This window comes from Hordeum vulgare, chromosome 1H, assembly GCF_904849725.1.
Source record: "Hordeum vulgare subsp. vulgare chromosome 1H, MorexV3_pseudomolecules_assembly, whole genome shotgun sequence".
Taxonomy (NCBI): Eukaryota; Viridiplantae; Streptophyta; class Magnoliopsida; order Poales; family Poaceae; genus Hordeum; species Hordeum vulgare.
The window spans coordinates 275,005,108-275,014,761 of NC_058518.1; positions in this window are offsets into that span (position 1 = coordinate 275,005,108).

Consider the following 9,654-nt stretch of genomic DNA (forward strand, 5'->3'; position numbering starts at 1 on the left):
CTTTTTGTTCATTGCCTTGACTCCTCGTGTCGCTCTTTTTTGGTGTGTGTCTTGTGTGTCACAGGTGGTGCTCGCCGCTCGAATCCCCCATGGGATACCCAACCGAAGTAGTATCGCACTCCAGATGCTCCAGAGGGCTCCGCCACTTCCGGTCTGAATCCCAAAAAGCAGTCTTTCAAGAAGACAGCTCGCAGGACCAAGGGGATCAACATTTGCAATATGCCCCCTAAGGACTTTCTACGGTTCCACACCCGCAATTACTATCTAAAAGAGAAGGCTAAGATCAAGGATGTCGAGCATGTTTGGTCACGGGATCACTGCATGATCTATCGCGACATCATCAAGCACTTCAAGAAGATGTTTGTTCCAGTACAGTGGATTGACTATGCTCACCTTCAGCGGAACCCGGATTACTTTGGTGAGGCTCTCTCTTTGATTGACAAGCTTGGCATTAAGGAGTTAATCACCTTCAAGCGCGACTTTGATCCAGATGTTGTGGCCCAATTCTATGTCACTGTTCACTTCTCACCTGATGACGAGCGCACCATGACTTGGATGACCGGTACTCAGAAGATGACAGGTTCCTGGTCAGAATTCATGAAGCTTTTCAATGTTGACTTTCAAGGAGCTGACAATCCTCTTGGTTTGCATCCTCATGCTCCATCTTCATCGACTGCCACCCCCAAGGACAGGCTGCAACAACTTTATGTGAAGAAAGGTGTGCTCCCCAAGCATTTGGATATCATGCATCGGATCTTCCGCAACACTCTCTTTCCTCGCATTGGTAACTTTGACGAGGTGCATGGTTATCTAGCTGAGATGCTTCTGCTTTGTGAGGAGGCTAAGACTAAGGAATCTGCCCCTCTCGATGTTTCTGATGTGATGTTCAATGAGCTCTGGAACTGCATCATGAACCGCAAGGTTTCCATTTACGGGCCCTACTTGTTTGCCTATATTCGCCAGAGGTGGCACGACGTCTTTCTGATCGAGGAGTTCCCTATTCAGGCTGATTACTTTGTGCATGATCCTATCAAGCTCCGCATCAAAGACAAATGGGCCAACCCATCCACTTCGTCTCAGCACATGGACACTGACACAGAGACTGCTGCTGAACGAGGCCCCGCTTCTCAGTCCAGCTCTTCTGATATGCCATCTTGGGCAGTGAAACTGAAGGATAAAATGAAGACTCTCTTCTGTATGCAGGCCAAGGGACAGTATCAGTCTCATGTGGCCCAGAAGGAGAACTGTCAGAGGCACAAGCGTGTCTTGATGAGACTTGATGTTGATATCTCCAGCGGCTCAGAAGACGACATCACTCCAGAGTCTGATTGGATGCGGGCTCAAGGTTATCAGTGGTCTGATGCAGAGGAGGAGGCGTCTGAGAAGGACAATGAGGAGGAGCGGGACGATCCAGATGCCACGGACGAGTCTGGGGCTGATGAGGATGAGGAGTGACCACCTGTGTCATTAGGTGTGCCCCTTTTTGGTGTCTTGTGCCAAAGGGGGAGAGAGTCTAGGAGCTGGATTTGAGCTTTGCTTATCTTATCGTGTTTTCTTTGAACTTGCTTTGCTCTTATTTGCTATCTTTGCTTTGTGTGATGTGAGACTTGAACTAGTGTGAGACTTATTTCTATCATATGCTGTGAGTCATATGCTCCTTAAATTTTCTCTACCACTATCTTTATGTTCACATACTATTCACTGTGCAAATCCGGTATTGTCATCAATCCACCAAAACGGGGGGAGATTGTTAGGGCATATTTTATGTCTAAGTAATTTTGGTGATTGATGATAGTACCGCAAAGGACTAATCGTGTGTGTTAAGATTTCATATAACAAATATCAAAGGCACAAGACGACCCGCCCCCTTCCATGGAACAGAAGCACGGTGTACTCTACGATTCTCTTTCTTTGAGTCATAGGAACGCCGTACTATTAAGAGGGGACCCGTAGTGGAAAGGTTTGGGTGGAATCAATTTTGCACGCACACACTTTATCTCCCTTCCCCTTTCCTGCAACTTTGGAGTGGCTCCCGCCTCTGGTTTATCTCCTCTAAGCAAAAAGGTCTCTCAGCGGTTGTACCGCTGGGCCTAGCGGTGGTACCGATGGAGCTGGCGATAGTACCGCTAGCCCTAGCGGTAGTACCGCTGTGCTGGCGGTAGTACCGCCCCTGGTCAGCGGTAGTACCGCTCCAGGAGCTTAGTACCGCCTTCCTAACGGTTGTACTTCGTCAGACCTTTTTGCGAAGACTTTCTTGGCGGTGGTTGGCCCAGTAGTGCTTCTGCACTACCATGGGCCCAGCGGTAGTACCGCTGGAGTGCTAGCGGTAGTACCGCTGCAGCCAGCGGTAGTACCGCTAGGCTCGGGCTGTGAGTGGGGAAACCGTTGGATTCCCCCCCCCCACTATATAAGGGGTTCTTCTTGCTGTAGTACCCTACCTTTGACCCTCCCAAGCTCCATTGTTGCTCCCTAAGCTCAAAAGTTCCCGATCTCTCTCCCTAGCCAATCAAACTTGTTGATTCTTTAGGGATTGGTTGAGAAGGCCTAGATCTACACTTCCACCAAGAGAAAAGTTGATTCCCCCACCAATCCCTTGCGGATCTTGTTACTCTTGGGTGTTTGAGCACCCTAGACGGTTGAGGTCACCTCAGAGCCACATTCCATTGTGGTGAAGCTTCATGGTCTTGTTGGGAGCCTCCAAGCTTTGTGTGGAGTTTGCCCCAACCTTGTTTGTAAAGGTTCGGTCACCGCCTTCAAGGGCACCTATAGTGGAATCACGGTACCTTGCATCGTGTGAGGGCGTGAGGAGAATACGGTGTCCCTAGTGGCTTATTGGGGAGCATTGTGCCTCCACACCGCTCCAACGGAGACGTACTTCCGGTCAAAGGGAAGGAACTTCGGTAACACATCCTCGTCTTCATTGGTTCCACTTGTGGTTATCTCTAACCTTTACTTCGTATATGCTTATGTTGCTGTGTATCTTTTACTTGTCTTAGTTGTTCTTGTTGTTAGCATCATATAAGGTCACCTCTTTGTTGCTATTTTAGTGAACCCTTATGTTGCTTACCCTAACTTGTTAAGATTAATTAAAAAGTGGTCATTGCCTATTCACCCCCCCTCTAGTCAACCATATCGATCCTTTCACTCTACGTATCACAGTTGAAGGTTTAGAATGATCCTTTATCCTAACAGGGAAAGGTGGTTTCCCAATGTAAGCACTGGGAACAACAGGATCATTATAGGCAATGACTTTCTCTTCAACTGGGGTGGGTTTAACTACATTGACTTCTAAAGGAGGATGATATTTAAACCACTTCTCTTTGGGGAGATCAATATGAGCAACAAAGGATTCACACAATGAAGCTACTATCTCAGAGTCAAGTCCATACTTAGCGCTAAAATCACTAAAGGTATTTGTCTCAACAAAGGATTTAATGCAATCAAACGTGAAATTCATACATGACTCCTTACCTTCTTCAAGCTCCCAATCTTCAGAGTTGTGTTTAATTCTCTCCAATAAATTCCACTTGAAGTCAATATCTCTCTTCATAAAAGAACCGGTACAAGAAGTGTCAAGCATGGTGCGATCATCATGAGAAAGCCGAGCATAGAAGTTCTGAATGATAATTTATCTCGAGAGCTCATGATTGGGGCATGAATATAGCATTGATTTAAGCCTCCCCCAAGCTTGAGCGATGCTTTATCTATCACGAGGCCAAAAATTGTAAATATAATTCCGATCACGATGTACTAAATGCATAGGATAAAACTTTTGATGAAATTCCAATTTCAACCGATTGTAGTCCCATGATCAAGTATCATCACATAGCCTATACCATGGCAATGCCTTATCCTTAAAAGATAAAGGAAAGACCTTCTTCTTGACTTCATCCTCGGGCACACCTGCAAGCTTAAATAAACCACAAACTTCATCTATATAGATCAGATGCAAGTCTCGATGTGATGTTCCATCTCCTGTAAAAGGATTAGCCAGCAGTTTCTCAAGCATACCCGAAGGAAATTCAAAGCAAATATTTTTAGTAGGTGCAGAAGGTTGAGGAGAAACCATTCTTGCTTCCGTTTGAGGTGAAGATACCCCGAACAAGCCCCTCAAAGGATTAGTATCCATAGTGACAAGTGACAATAAATTTCAGCACACTATATGAATGTTTCCTTACCAAGTTCCACTTACCAAAGGCGCTTCACTCCCTGGCAACGGCGCCAGAAAAGAGTCTTGATGACCCACAAGTATAGGGGATCAATCGTAGTCCTTTCGATAAGTAGGAGTGTTGAACCCAACGAGGAGCAGAAGGATCTGACAAGTGGTTTTCAGCAAGGACATATCTGCAAGCACTGAAATTGTCAGTAACAAGTGATTGTGTGGTGAGATGATTCGTAGCAAGGAACAAGTAACAAAAGTAGCAACGGTGCAGCAAAGTGGCCCAATCCCTTTTGTAGCAAGGGACAAGCCTGGACAAAGTCTTATAGGAGGAAAAACGCTCCCGGGGACACACGGGAATTTCTGTCATGCTAGTTTCATCATGTTCATATGATTCACATTCGTTACTTTGATAGTTTGATATGTGGATGGACCGGCGCTTGGGTACTGCCCTTACTTGGACAAGCATCCCACTTATGATTAACCACTCTCATAAGCATCCGCAACTACGAAAGAAGAATTAAGACAAAGTCTAACCGTAACATTAAACTAGTGGATCCAAATCAGCCCCTTACGAAGCAACGCATAAACTAGGGTTTAAGCTTATGTTACTCTAGCAACCCATCATCTACTTACTACTTCCCAATGCCTTCCTCTAGGCCCAAATAATGGTGAAGTGTTATGTAGTCGACGTTCACATAACACCACTAGAGGAAAAACAACATACAACATATCAAAATACCGAACGAATACCAAATTCACATGACTATTATTAGCATGACTTATCCCATGTCCTCAGGAACAAAAGTAACTACTCACAAAGCATAATCATATTCATGACCTGAGAGGTAATGAGTAGCATCAAGGATCTGAACATGAACTCTTCCACCAAGTAATCCAACTAGCATCAACTACAAAGAGTAATCAACACTACTAGCAACCTTACAAGTACCAATCGGAGTCGCGAGACGGAGATTGGTTACAAGAGATGAACTAGGGTTTGGAGATGAGATGGTGCTGATGAAGATGTTGATTGTGACGAGTCCCCTCCGATGAGAGGAGTGTTGGTGATGACGATGGCGATGATTTCCCCTCCGGGAGGGAAGTTTCCCCGACAGGATCGTGCCGCCGGAGCTCTAGATTGGTTCTCCTCAAGTTCCGCCTCGTGGCGGCGGCGAAACCACAAAAAAGCTCCGCCTTGATTTTTCCTGGATGAAACCCTTCATATAGCAAAAGAGGGGGCCATGGGCCAGTGGGCTGCCCAGAAGCCCCCATGGCGCGGCCTGGGGGTGGTCGCGCCATGCAGGCTGGTGACCCTCTAGCACTTCTTCGGCCGAGTATTTTTGATAAATTGGAAAAAAATCTCCGTTTATTTTCACGGTGTTTGGAGTTGCACAGAATAGGTCTCAACTTTGCTCCACTTTCAGGCCAGAATTCCAGTTGTCGGTATTCTCTCTCTTCATGTAAACCTTGCAAAATAAGAGAGAAAGGGCATAAGAATTGTACCGTGAAGTGAAATAACAGCCAAAGAAGCGATAAATATTAACATGAAAACATGATGCAAAATGGACGTATCACCTACCACCTATTTAATATCGGCCTCTCAACATTGCCATGAAAACCTTCAATATGTTCATAACCTAGCAAACCATTGATTGGCTATGTTACCGCTTGCTTAACCATGTGTTAGTGTTGCTAGTTGCAAGAATAGTTGCTTCCATGTGCTAACATGAGTTCCTGTTTATATTACCATATTTTTGCTAATTAATTTAATGCACCTATATACTTGGTAAAAGGTGGAACGCTCGGCCTTTCTAGCTTGGTGTTTTGTTCCACCTTTGTCGCCTTAGTTTCGGCTACCGGTGTTATGTTCCATAAATGAGCGCTCCTAAGATGCTTGGGGTTGTTATGGGGACCCCCTAGATTCTTGTTTTGGGATAAAGCTGGTCTGGAAAGGCCTAACTTTGGTATTATATTTTCCCACCATAATAATTCTGTTAATACTGAAAAACATAGGGGGTTAGCGCTACCCGAGGAGTAATTCAACATAATACAGGGAGGGCCAGTGCTGATGGTGCTGGTCCTAAACAGAGTCGTGTGTAGGGCCAACCCGGGGCAACTCGGGTGATTTCTATCAAGCCAGTGTACGCTGCGCTCATCCGATTGTGCCCTGAGAACGAGATACGCGGCTCCTATCGGGATCGTCGGCACGCCGGGAGGCCTTGCTGGACTTGTTTTACCTTTATCGAGCGTCTCGTGCGTGGGATGCCAAGGATACTTTGGGGCTTTCTAGAGGTTGAGGTTTTTCCAATAGGAACCTGAGGAGATCATGGGTTTTCCCTGATCAAGGTCATTCTGGTGCAGCGTGTGGTAGTTTCTGATGGGCTAGTTGGAGCACCCCTGCAACGTGCAAACTTTTTTTAACATCCGGTTCTAGATAACTTGAAGTTAACTTAACTAAAATGTGCCAACTGAGTGCGTAACTATGACTGTCTCTTTCGCGAGCTCCTTCTCCGACCGAGGATACGGTGGGGTTATGTCTAACATAAGTAGGTGTTCAGGATCATTCATTTGGTCACCATTAGTTCACGTCCTCTATGCATAGATCATCTCCCCTCTTTCACTCTTTTACTCTTAAGTTAGCCATCTCAAAAAATTCTTAGTCGCTTGCTGCAGCCTCACCACTTAACCATTCCTTACCCATTAAGTTTTGCTAGTCCTGATACCTTTGGAAATGGGATTGCTGAGTCTCCTATGGCTCACAGATTACTACAACACCAGTTTCAAGTACAGGTAAAGTGATTAAGACATGAGCGCGATGATTGTTCATTTGGAGTTTCTTCTTCTTCTTCGTCGATCTAGGATGGGTTCCAGGCCGGCAACCTGGGATAGCAAGGATGGACGTCGTTCTTTTATTGTTTGTTTTCGTCCGTAGTCGGACCCTACTCTTCTTCATGATGATTGTATTTATTGTACTTATGTGACTATGATGTAGCTTGTGGCGAGTGTAAGCCAATTACATGTACTCATCTTTTCAGTACATGTACTTGTAACGATATCCATTCTTGCGAAACGACGAGATGCGCTTCTATCCCTGTCGAGGCCCTCGTGCCAAAATAAGGATAAGGTTGCATCTTAGGCGTTACAATGTGCATGTTGGAAATATGCCCTAGAGGCAATAATAAATTGGTTATTATTATGTTTCCTTGTTCATGATAATCGTTTATTATCCATGCTATAATTTGTATTGATTGGAAACTCAGATACATGTGTGGATACATAGACAAAACACTGTCCCTAGTGAGCCTCTAGTTGACTAGCTCGTTGATCAAAGATGGTTAAGGTTTCCTAACCATAGACAAGTGTTGTCACTTGATAACGGGATCACATCATTAGGAGAATGATGTGATGGATAAGACCCAAACTATAAACGTAGCATGTGTTCGTGTTAGTTTATTGTTACTGTTTTCTGCATGTCAATGTATCTGTTCCTATGACCATGAGATCATGCAACTCTCGGACACTAGAGGAATACCTTGTGTGTATCAAACTTCGCAATGTAACTGGGTGACTATAAAGGTGCTCTACAGGTATCTCCGAAGGTGTCTGTTTGGTTGGCATGGATCAAGACTGGGATTTGTCACTCCATGTGACGGAGAGGTATCTCGGGGCCCACTCGGTAATACAACATCACAAACCAGCCTTGAAAGTAATGTGACTAAGGAGTTAGTCACAGGATCTTGTATTACGGAATGAGTAAAGAGACTTGCCGGTGACGAGATTGAACTAGGTATGTAGATACCGATGATCGAATCTCGCGCAAGTAACATACCGAAGGACAAAGGGAACAACATACGGTATTAACTGAATCCATGACATAGAGGTTCAACCGATAAAGATCTTCATAGAATATGTAGGAGCCAATATGAAAATCCAGGTCCCACTATTGGTTATTAACCGAAGAATGTCTTAGGTCATGTCTGCATAGTTCTCGAACCCGCAGGGTCTGCACACTTAAGGTTCGGTGACGTTTCGGTATAGTTGGGTTATAGGTGTTGGTGACTGAAGGTTGTTTGGAGTCCCGATGAGAGCCTGGACGTAGCGAGGAGCTCCAGAATGGCCCGGAGGTAAAGATTGATATATAGGAAGTCCTGTTTTGATCACCGAAAAAGTTTCAGGCTCATCGGTAGTGTACTGGGAGTGCCGGGAGGGTACCGGTGGACCACCAGGAGGGGTGTGATGACCCAAAGGCTTCATGGGCTGTGAGAGGAGGTCTAACAGACCCTAGTAGGCTGGCCGAAGACTCCCCTAAGGGCCCATGCGGCTGGAGTGGAGGAATAAGGCAAAAAGCCAAAAGGTGGAAAGGGTTTCTAAATTAGAAGGAGTCCTAATAGGATTCCACCTCCCTTGTGGGAGGTGGATTCCTCCTTGTTGGCTCAGCCGAACCTTTCTCCTTGGAGTAGGGGTGAAGGCAGCCTCCTCTCCTCTCCTCCTATATATACTAGAGGTTTTAGAGGTGAGGGCTGATACATCTCCAACGTATCTATAATTTTTGATGGTTCCATGCTATTATCTTGTCAAACTTTGGATGTTTTGTATGCCTTTTATATCTTTTTTGGGACTAACTTATTAACTCAGTGCCAAGTGCTAGTTCCTGTTTTTTCCATGTTTTTGACCCTTTTCAGAGGAGGATTTTAAACGGTGTCCAAATGGAATAAAACTTCCGAAACGATTTTTTCCGGAACAGAAGATACGCACCAGACTTGAGAACCAAGGCAGGGGCCAGCATGGGAACCCACAAGCCCCCTAGGCACGGCCAGGGGGCCGCGCCTAGCAAGCTTGTGGGCTCCCCGTGGCTCGTCTTCCCTACCTCTTCCACCTATAAATTCAGAAAAATTCCAAAACTACCGAGGAGATCCACGAAAATACTTTTCCGCCGCCGCAAGCTTCTGTCTCCGCAAGATCCCATCTGGGGCAGGTTCTGGTGCCCTGTCGGAGGGGCGATTCAGATACGGAGGGCTTCTTCATCAACACCATTACCTCTCCGATGATGCTGAGTAGTTCACCATAGACCTTCGGGTCCATAGCTAGTAGCTAGATGGCTTCTTCTCTCTCTTGAATCTTCAATACAAAGTTCTCCATGATCTTCATGGATATCTATCCGATGTAATCTTCTTTGTGGTGTGTTTGTCGAGATCCAATGAATTGTGGATTTATGATCAGATTATATATGAATCTTATTTGAGTTTCTTCTGGTCTCTTATATGCATGATTTCATATCCTTGTAATTCTCTTCCAGTTGTGGGTTTTGTTTGGCCAACTTGATCTACGATTCTTGCAATGGGAGAAGTGCTTGGTTTTCGGTTCATACCGTGCGGTGACCTCACCCAGTGACAGAAGGGGTAGCGAGGCACGCATCATGTTATTGCCATCAAGGGTAAAAAGATGGGGTTTTCATCATTGGTTTGAGTTTATCCCTCTACATCATGTCATCT